Source organism: Gekko japonicus, unplaced genomic scaffold (genome assembly GCF_001447785.1).
Source record: "Gekko japonicus isolate JY-2015 unplaced genomic scaffold, Gekko_japonicus_V1.1 scaffold937, whole genome shotgun sequence".
Classification (NCBI taxonomy): Eukaryota; Metazoa; Chordata; class Lepidosauria; order Squamata; family Gekkonidae; genus Gekko; species Gekko japonicus.
The window spans coordinates 283,790-293,634 of record NW_015160865.1 but is presented as its reverse complement, the minus strand read 5'-3'; positions in this window follow the sequence as shown (position 1 = coordinate 293,634).

Here is a 9,845-nt window from a genome sequence, read left to right as displayed (position 1 = left end):
GTGACGGCCCCAGTGTGATGACATCACTACTGGTGATGTCATTGCATCAGTGGTGTCCCCCGCAGGATACTGCTATTTGGGGGTAGGGCTTCCCCTGCTGGCCAGCTGGCGGCAGGTTGGGGCCCCCAAAATTGAGGGATCCCCTGGCCCCACTGGGCCATGCTCTACAAGAAGGACATGGAGGCCAAGACATCTCCCATTGCACTCTAGGCAAGATGTTCAAAGGTACACTACCTGTGAACATGGAGGTTCTATTTAGCCATTTGGCTTAATAGCCACTGGTGATCTAATGTCCATGAATTTGCCAAAGCAAGTTAAAAAAGGGGGGGATTCATAATGTTCTGGATTATTCATCCACAACTCCCAATTTCTTCCTCCTTTGCGTCGGCTCTCCCCTAAACAGTTTCCTTTCCCTTATCCATGCATGAATTTAATTGTGCAGTCATGAAGCCATTTGCTTGGCAGGCTGTGATGGGTTCTTCTTTCCTTTTTTCCAACTGCAAAAGCAAGGATGGGCTTGGCGAGAAGGTTGTTAAAAGGCTTCGAACGACTGGGAAGAAACTCAAGGCCTGAGTCTTGCGCAAGCATTGAGACGACGTTTTGCATTTAACACCACACCGAGATGCCGTGGCTGGATTTTACCCCTGGGGATTCAGGAGCTGTTTACAAGCAGTTTGACAAGCACGGAAATCACTGGGTAGGAAACTTGCGAGAACGATCGCGCAATCAGTGCCAGGTCTTCCCAGGCCAAAGCTTTTCATGGCAACGTCCAAGTGGGGCCCTGGCAGGGCTGGACCAAGGACTTCTGTTGCCCTAGGCAAACGATGACTTTGATACACAAACACGGGCCCCATTCCACACACATACACAAACACGGGCCCTTTCAGCACCCGTATAATGCCTCGGTTTCTTAGTGCGTCCTATTCTTCCATTCTGCATTCCGCTTTCACTTTGTGTTGGGGCTTCTTCTTGTTTCTGCATTTGTGTTACAGGAATCTGCATTCAGGTGGCTTCCAGCACACTGTTGCCCCGCAGTTACCAAAACTCCTTTTGCAGCGATTCTTTGTTCTCATCCACTTCCGAATCGCTGATCCTTTCTAAAGTAGAATTGTTTTGGGGGGTATTTCAGGGCTGCCCGCTGCCCCTCCCCTGTTTCCGCCCCTCTCTCTTTAGGTTGACACCTTCCCCATTTGGTTTTCTTTCCCTCCTTCTCCAAAGACAAAAGAGGACGTGTCCTCCCACTCAGGCAAACTTTTAAGAAGCCAGAGAGAGCATAAGAAAGAATCAGTAAATATAAAGGACGAGGCTTTTCCCTGCTCCCAAATGTGTCAGTCTTGCATGTGGGGGGCTGGATTTCCCCCTCCCTTCCCTTTCTTTTTGCAGAATTATGGAGGGGGGGGTTGTGTCTGCAGTTAAAAGTTTTAACTGTGGCAGGACGATTGCATAACTTTTTAAAAACTTTGGACGCCACCCACGCAATGTCACGTGACGTTTCCACATTAATTAGGCAAAAAAAAACATGGGTTTTGCTTGTAGATGCAGAATGCATACAGAATACACAAATAAATAAACCGGGGGGAGGGGGGAACAGTGCAGAGGGAATGCATGCGACTGTGAAGTCAACCCTTAAGGCTTGACTCCTCGGATTCTCCGGAGCAAGCTATCAGCACAGAAAGGGCCATATTGGACCATCAACTGGCTCATTCCATGTGCTGCAATCTTAAACGTGTTAGCCTGGAAATAAATCTCACTGAACATGGTGGGACTGAATTCTGAGCAGGCAAGGTCAACAGGAACCCAGAGCATCTCCTCCCACTCCTCGCATCTCAGGGTAGATAACAGCATTTTTTAAAAAAGAGAGAGAGAGAGAGAGAGAGATTTATATCTAATATGCAGCTAGACTGCCAGAGAACAGAAAGCATAATGAACTCCCCTCCCCACGCCTTTTACCCACTGTGCAGACGAGGGCTAAGAATGAAATAATTACATTTTCTCCAAGCAAAATGTCTTCATTTCTTCGACAACAGAGACCCCGAACAACCTAATTAAATGCCGTGTATCTTATATTTTGTATGGATAGCAATAATTAAATCTGAGCCGAACTGTACAGCACAGAGATCTTCACGGCCACGTCGTTTGATAATGAGATGTGGCCATTTTCCCAGGTTCGGTAACCCCGGGGCCGAAAGTTCAAAATTCTGGCTCATATGGGTGACAAGACAGGACTCTAGATTTTCTATGGGGACTGGATGCAGCGGATACCATTGTTAGATGCCACATGTATACAGGGGTGGTGGGGAAGGCTGAAGTTCACAAACAGCTTGACTGTATTTTACATTCAACATGGAGTTCCTCTCCTTTCTTTAAAAAATTATGTGTGTGATGATTAGATCAGCTCCACAAAACTACAGGGAGAGGAGGAGGAGGAGGAGGAGATTGGATTTATATCCCGCCCTTCACTTGGAGTCTCAGAATAGCTTACAAACTCCTTTTCCCTTCCCCTCCCCACAACGGACACCCTGTGAAGTAGATGGGACTGAGAGAGCTCTGACAGAAACTGCTCTCTTTCGAAAACAGCTCTGACAGAACTATGGCTTGCCCAAGGTCATCCAGCAGGTGCAAGTGGAGGAGTGGGGAATCAAACCCGGTTCTCCCTGATTAGAGTCTGCACACTTCACCGCTACACCAAACTGGCTCTCCTGTGGCTATACACATTCCCAGGACTGTGGCTATACACATTCTCAGAGACTATGGGACACATGAACACATGGAGCAGCTTTAAACTGAATCAGAACCTTGGTCCATCAAGTCAACATTGTCTCCTCATTGCTCATCTGTTTGGTCGCCGTGGAAAACAGGATGCTGGAGAAAATGAACACACATGAAGTAACTTTATACTGAATCAGACCATCAGTCCATTGAGGTCACTGTTTTCTACACAGACTGCCAGTGGTTCTCTTGTAGACCTCGGGCAGAGGTATTTCACATCGCCCACCACCGGGGGACCTTCTGCATGTCGAGCAGATGTGCTGCCACAGGCCAATGGCCCCTCCCAGAGCAGTGTGTGGAATGCAACCGTTAGTACTGTCAGTGTGATGTTAGCAGGCCCCATCCTGTGACATCACTAGACCACACTTGATGAAGCCTCAAAGTTTGGCATGCAGGGATCCCACAACCCTGTCTATGAACCAGCCAGGCATGTGAAGGTATCTAGAATGAAAAACAATGCACCAACTTTTCCCTGGGAAACTCCCTAGAGAGAAGCCCTCTACTCACAATACTGTATTTTTAAATAAATGTGGGGGGAAGGGTTAGCAAGAACCTAGAGTCTCCTAGATTATGCATGGGTAAGAGCAGGTAGAGAAAGAGGTACTTTTCTCCCTTTCTCACAATACAAGAACTCGTGGGCACTCAATGAAATTGCTGAGCGGTTGGGTTAGAACGGATAAAAGGAAGCCCTTCTTCACCCAAAGAGTGATTAACACTTGGAATTCACTGCCACAGGAAGTGGTGGCGGCTACAAGCATGGACGGCTTCAAAAGGGAATTAGAGAAGCATATGGAGCAGAGGTCCATCAGTGGCTATTAGCCACAAGGTATAGATCGGGGCTCTGGGGCAAGTGATGCTCTTTCATCTTGGTGCTTGGGGGGGGTCAACAGTGGGATGGCTTCTAATATCCTGGCCCCACTGGAGGACCTCCTGATGGCACTGGTATTTCTGGCCACTGTGTGATACAGAGTTTTGGACTGGATGGGCTTTTGGCCTGATCCAACATTGGCGTCTCTTATGTTCTTATGTTCTTTAGATCTTGGTCCATTGCTCTAATTGCAACACCACACCGGTTTCCCCCCACCCACCCAGCATAGCACCCCACAGTGTGTCACCCTCATTCATTTTCACCTCAGTCCAGCATAAACCGTGGAAGACTTAGGCTGATGGATCTCATCTCAGGGATGGAGCTCAAGGAAAAGTTCAGATCCCCTCACCTGCAGCTTAGAAAAGAGATGACTGGGTGGTGGTGGGGGGGGGAGACACAATAGAGGTTTATAAAATAATGCATGGGGTGGAGAGAGTTGACAAAGATAAATTTTTCCTCCCTGTCCCAAAATCAAGAGCTGTCCAATAGAGCTGATGGGCAGTAGGTTCAGGATGGACAAGAGGAAATACTACTTTACACAGAGAGTGATTAAAATGTGGAATTGGCTGCCGGAGAATGTAGTGATGGCTACAGGAATAAACAGCTTGAAAAGGGGATTAGATAGCTCCATGGAGACAAAGTCTATCAGTGGTTAAGTGTGCGGACTCTAATCTGGGAGAACCGGGTTTGGGTCCCCACTCCTCCACTTGCAGCTGCTGGATGACCTTGGGCAAGCCGTAGTTCTGTCAGAGGTGTTCTTGAAAAGAGCAGTTTCTGTCAGAGCTCTCTCAGTTCCACCTACCTCACAGGGTGTCTGTTGTGGGGAGGGGAAGGGAAAGGAGTTTGTAAGCTGCTCTGTGACTTCGAGTGAAGGACGGGTTATAAATCCAATCTCTTCTTTTCTTCTGGCTACTAGCCAAGGTGACTGAAGGGAACCTTCACATTCAGAGGCAGTCAACCTCAGAATCCCAGAGCCAGGAGGCAACATCAGGGGAAGACCTCTGCCTCTATGCCCTGTTGGCCCTACTGAGGAACGGGTTGGCCACCGTGTGAGACAGGATGCTGGACTAGATGGACCACTGGTCTGAGCCAGCAGGGCTCTTCTGAATACCATGTTAAAATTAGCCACATGGCTCCCCATATATAGAAAAAGAAGTAAATGTTTACCACAAACATGGCTGACACTGCCTGACTTAATTAGGCCCTAAGCCATGAGTAGGCTTGCCATGTCCCCCCAGGGGGCAGGGAAACCCCCGCCCCAGAGGCCCGTTCCCCACCTCCGGCGGATCGGGCCCCGGGGGGAACCCCAACCCGACGTGCATGTCACCAGGAAGTGACGTTAGGATGCCGGGCACGCTGGGGGGGGGGCCCACGACCATCGGAGGGAAAACTCTATGGTTTTTCCTCCGGTGGTCGTGGCCCCGCCCCCAGCGTGCCCAGCGTCCTAACGTCACTTCCGGGTGATGTGCGTGTGGCACGCGCGCTCCAGTCGCCACCCGGGAGTCCCCCACTGTGCCTGAGACACGACTTGGCAACCCTAGCCATGAGTATGGTGGGTCTTGGGAAATAAAATTCAGAGCACTATAAAAACTAACCAATCCCTAGCTCAGGGATGCCTAGCGCTGCTCCTTGGGGTGCTGTGTTGCCTGCTCACACCTTTCCTGCGGCCCACCAAGTGGGGCTTTTGTAAGGTTGCCAGGTCTGGGTTGGGAAATACCCGGAGACTTTGGGGGTGAATCCGGGAGAGGGCGGGGTTTGGGGAGGGGAGGGGTCTCAGCATGGTACGCTGCCAGAGAGCCCGCCCTCCAAAGCAGCCATTTTCTCCAGGGGAGCTTTTGGCAATCTTTGATGGTGTTTTCTACTAGTGGAATTTGTATATTTGGGACTTCTGTGACACTAGTCTTTTCCCCTTGTTGTTTGGATTTACTGCAAGGTCATCCAGCAGCTGCGAGTGGAGGAGTGGGTAATCGAACCCGGTTCTCCCAGATTAGAATCCACCACTACATTTTGGATCTTGGAGTCGTAGTAGATAACTCAATGAAAATGTCAAGACAGTGTGCAACTGCAATAAAAAAGGCCAATGCTATGCTGGAGATTATTAGGAAGAGAATTGAAAACAATTCAGCCAGTATCATAATGCCCCTGTATAAATTGATGGTGCAACCTCATTTGAAGTACTGTGTACAGTTCTGGTCACCACACCTGAAAAAGGATATTATAGCACTGGAAAAAGTGCAGAAAGGGGCAACTAGAATGACAAAAGGGTTGGAGCACTCCCTATGAAGAAAGGTTAAAGCATTTGGGGTTCTTTAGCTTGGAGAAATTATGGCTGAGGGGTGACATGATCAAGGTTTATAAGATTATGGGTGGGATAGAGCAGGTAGAGAAAGAAGTCCTTTTCTCCCTTGCTCACAAGACAAGAACTCGTGGGTACTCAATGAAATTGCTGAGCAGTCGGGTTAGAATGGATACAAGGAAGTACTTCTTCACCCAAAGAGTGATTAACACAGGGAATTCACTGCCACAGGAGGTGGTGGCGGCTACAAGCAAGGGCGGCTTCAAGGGGGAATTGGATAAACATATGGAGCGGAGGTCCATCAGTGGCGATTAGCCACAAGGTATAGATAGGGACTCTCAGTCTGGGGCAAGTGCTGCACTGGCTATGGTCACACACACTAAATAATCCACTTTCAATGCACTTTCAATGCACTTTCAATGCACTTTCCAACTGCATTTTTACTGTGTGCGGGGGGGGGGCAACAGTGGGAGGGCTCCTAGTGTCCTGGCCCCACTGATGGACCTCCTGATGGCACCTGGTATTATTGGCCACTATGTGACAGCATGTTGGACTGGATGGGCCATTGGCCTGATCCAACATTGGCTTCTCTTATGTTCTTATGTTCATTGGCTTCAACTTCTGGGGCAGCCATTTGGGGTCGGTGCTCACCACCTGGTGAATGTATGCAAGGGATATTAGGATGTCTGCTGACATTGCAGCATTCTTTGGAGGGGGAGGTAGTGTTAAGTGCCCTCCACGCCTGATGGGAGAGAATGAAGATTCCTAGCCCCTTCCCACAATTAGGAAATATGCCTTTAGACATTTTCCTGCTAGTTTGACGTATTTATTGCTTTACAACTGTTATCCCTATAAACTTGTTATTTAGTTGTCACTTAACAGGGCTCTTTTTGTAGAAAAAGCCCAGCAGGAACTCATTAGCATAATAAGCCACACCCAATGGCAGAAACTCAATAGCATATTAGGCCACACCCCTGACAGCACAGCTCATTAGCACATTAGGCCGCACCCCCATGTTACCAGAAGTGTGGTCATCCAGCCACACCCACCTTTTGCTTGTTATTCTGTTTTCCTTGTTTGTTGTCAAAACCCAGGGCCTTTTTTTGTAGCAGGAACTCCTTAGCATTTTAGGTCACACACCCCTAATGTAGCCAATCCTAATGAGTTTCTGCTGTTGGGTGTGGCCTATTATACTAATGAGCTCCTGCTGGGTGTGGCCAACTCGGGAGCCAGCCGGAACTCCGTTCCTGTGCGTTCCTGCCCAAAAATAGTCCTGACTTTGCATATCTTGATCCTCATCCCGTTGCATGTTAATTTGCTGTTCATTCTTTGGTTATAAGTTTGAACCTTGCCTGCCATTCGAATGTATTTGATAAAGCGTGCGTGCACACAAAAGCTCGTCCCTTGAATAAACCTCTGTGGGTTTCCAAGGTGCCATTGGACTCTAAATGTGTTGTATCCCTTGTGTCAGAATTTCAAAGGTGCCGCTGGGCTCCAAAAGTTTGGGGACCCCTGCCCTAGTGTCGGATTTCTCTGAACTAGACCATCCTTCCATCTTGAGGAAATCCTCCCTCCTTCCAGACTTGGTGCAGGTATTTCTGCGAAGTTGCCTTGGTTTTTTTTTCTCATGGCCTGACCCTTTTGTCTCCGGGGAAAGGAGCTCCCAACAAACATGGACAAAAATGGAAAGAAAAGCAGGAGGGGGAAATGAGATCCCTTTACAATGTGTGGGGAGAGAGGGAGAGCATTGTGTTTACTTGGGAGGGAGGCCATTCTATCCGTGCGATTATTTAAAAATGTAAAGAACACAAGTGCAGTCATGTGGAAATCGGCTGAATAATTTTATGTGGCTATTAAACATTCTGAAACAATGCGGGGGGGGGAGTTTTAAGTAAGCGCTGGAGAGCAACGTGTGACTAGCAGGGAATTGGTTTCATTGCCAAATAAAAGGCTGCCTGGAAATTGCACTTTATCTTTGATTTGTGTGTGTGTGTGTGTGTGAACACATAGAGATCTATTAAGGTAAAGGTTCCCTTGCTCGAAAGCCAGTCGAATCCGACTCTAGGGTTTCAAAGCCGAAGAGCCAGCACTGTCCAAAGACGTTTCCGTGGTCATGTGGCCGGCATGACTAAACACCGAGGTGCACAGAACGCTGTTACCTTTCCACCGAAGTGGTACCTATTTATCTACTTGCAATTTCTTGCTTTCGAACTGCTAGGTTGGCAGGAGCTGGAACTAGAGACGGGAACTCACTCCGTCTTGCGGCACCCAGGTCTCGAACTGCTGAACTACTGACCTTCCACAGCCCGCAGTTCAGCGTCTTAACCACTTGAGCCACGGCAGCTCCTTAGTTTCTTAGATCTATTAGTTTGTGTTAATTCACGCTTGTCTACATATTCAGTGCAGATGGATTGCTTCTATACAGAGTCAATACGGGAGAGTTTCACTTAGTGTGAAACCAATAGGGTCGCTAGGTCCCGTCCCCCCACCACAGGCAGGGGATGGGGGGGGGTAGGGTGCCAGATCCAGGTTGGGAAACTCCTGGAGATCTGGGAATGGAACCTGGGGAGGCCAGGGACTACATCGAGTCTCCCCCTCCAGGGCCGGCTCACTCACTAGGCGAACTAGGCGATCGCCTAGAGCGGGCCGGCCCTTAGGGGCGCCAAGCTGCACCCGGCCCCGTACTCTGGGAGTTTCTTGATTATTTGTGTTTTTCATTCTTCCTAAAATGCATTTATTTTTGAAAATTGGGGGGTGCATTGGGGGGGTGGCGGCACCAGGAGGGATCCTCGCCTAGGGTGTCAATTTATTTTTAAAAATTGGTGGGTGCATGGGGGGGGGGGGTGGCGCCAGAAGGGATCTTCGCCTAGGGTGCAAAATAAGCTGGGGCCAGCCCTGCTCCCCCTCCAAAGCGTCCATTTTCTCCAGGGTAGCCGATCTCTGAAGTCTGGAGATGAGCCGTAATTCCACCCAGAGACTGACATCTCTAGAACCAGGTCGGCATTTTGGCTATTATTCAGAACCTGTGAAACGGGTTGGGGGGAGAGCACTTACACATCCCCAATGAGGAGTGGAGGGGACATGAATGCTCACGCTCTGGTTTAGCTTTTTTGTTGTCGTTTTCATAGAGCAAACTTTGATCGTCTCCATGGCGCCACTGACTACATGACCCCTGACTGGCTGGACCTTGTAGTCAGCAAGAACCACCAGCATTTTTTTAAAAAAATGACAACAAAATAGTGCCAGAGCAGCCGTCTGCAACCTGGGGTGAGGCTAACTGAAACACCAGGTTGCCAACTCTGGCTTGGGAAATTCCTGGAGATTTGGGGGCAGTACCTGGGAAGGGCGGAGTTTGGGAGGGGAGGGCCTCAGCGGGTGTGTGATGTCAGAGAGCCCGCCCACTTAAGCTGCCATTTTCGCCCAGGGGGAATGATCTCTGTAGCCTAGAGGTCTTTGAAACCTTACATTAAAGATGTTCACCCAAGGAGCAATGTATGGGGGAAAAAAAGGGTTTCCTGTTCTGATTGGCCACTGGAGATCTGCTGGCTTCAATCCAGGGCCAGCAATGTAATATTCCACCCTATATAGAAGGCAGGACAATTGTTACCTTGCTGGGATCAACTAAAATGCTCAAGAGTTTAGCAAACTTGCCCTGCCCTGGATAGCCCAGGCAAACCCGATCTTGTCAGATCTCATATGCTAAGCAGGGCCGACACTGGCAAGTGCTTGGATGGGAAACCTCCAAGGAATACCAGGGCTGGGACACAAAGGCAGGCAAGGGCAAGCCACTTCTTTGAACATCCGAGCCCCACTAGGGGTCGACAGAAGTCAGTCATGACTTCCAGGCATGCAGTACACACACACATATGCATGCGTGCACGCACACACCAAAAAAACAAACAAAAAAGGAGA